We start from the raw sequence: 1,345 nt of genomic DNA on the forward strand, positions 1-1,345 counted from the left end.
CAGGAAAAGGAACGAGGAATATCTAGATACCAGGATATAATCAGGAAGGTGACAATATTTGTATAAATTAGTGAAAATTAACAGAAATGCTGGAAATACCGGTTCACCAGCTATTCCCTTGTCCCCTGGAGGTCCAGAAGGTCCTTGAATTCCCTGAAGACAGAAAGCAAAAGTCAAATAAATTCACAGCATGATCCAATATTGATTCACCACTTAAGTTTTTTCTTTGTATACTACCATTGACAACTAAAATATCTGAAACACACCGCAGTATTATTTACAGATAACTCAAACATTTTCTAACATTTAAATTATATAGTACATGTGTAAAATTAAGCATATTTACAAAATAATAAAGTATTTATGGTTTTATGTGTATAAATATAAGTAAAATAAACTCACAGGAAAACCTTTAGAGCCGGTTTCTCCTGGCTCTCCAATCTTTCCCTGCAGTGACATAATGATTAAAGCAAAAGACAAAAATATTCAACTCAGTGTTTTTTAATGGCAGATCAAAGCTGACAACTAAAGCATAATTTTAAGCTTGTAATTTGAAAAGAGTCATAATGCATTTGTTTACAGTTACTTCAAATGATCTGAAAAGCATAAACAGGAATACAAATATAGAGACGATATCAGAGAGAACCATGTGGGTTTTACCTTTTTACTTTTGTGTGGATTTTTTTTTATTTTTTTGCTGCCATTTTGTGTAAATCAAAATCTTGTTTACAGTGGTGCTTGAAAGTTTGTGAACCCTTCAGAATTTTCTATATTTCTGCATAAATATGACCTAAAACATCATCAGTATTCACTAAATAAGTAAGTAAGTCCTAAAAGTAGATAAAGAGAACCCAGTTAAACAAATGAGACAAATATTATACTTGGTCATTTATTTATTGAGAAAAATTATCCAATATTACATATTTGTGAGTAGTAAAAGTATGTGAACTAGGCGTTGAACGACAACATAGTTTTAAAGTCTACTTCAACATGATGAAAGTCGAGTCAACGTCAACTAGTCGATGAGATGTCATAGAAACTCAAGACAATATTCACAAAAAAAACGTAATTTATTATTTACAAAAAAAAAGAACAGCAAAACATTGGGGGCGTATATATTTTATCTCCTACCATTCATCATACTGCAAATAAGTCACAGGAAAACCAAAACTATTATTCAGCTGCAAAATTTAGTCTTATTTTATTTAATCCACTAAATAAAATAAACCACAACAGTGTTGCATGGTGGTGCATCCTCCACAAGCGGTGCACGGTGCACATCGGCGGTGGTGCATGGCGGTGGATTCTTCACTGGTGGTGGTGCACGGTGGTGGATTCTTCACTG

The sequence above is a fragment of the Nematolebias whitei genome, chromosome 18, assembly GCF_014905685.2.
Source record: "Nematolebias whitei isolate Nwh7 chromosome 18, NemWhi1, whole genome shotgun sequence".
Classification (NCBI taxonomy): Eukaryota; Metazoa; Chordata; class Actinopteri; order Cyprinodontiformes; family Rivulidae; genus Nematolebias; species Nematolebias whitei.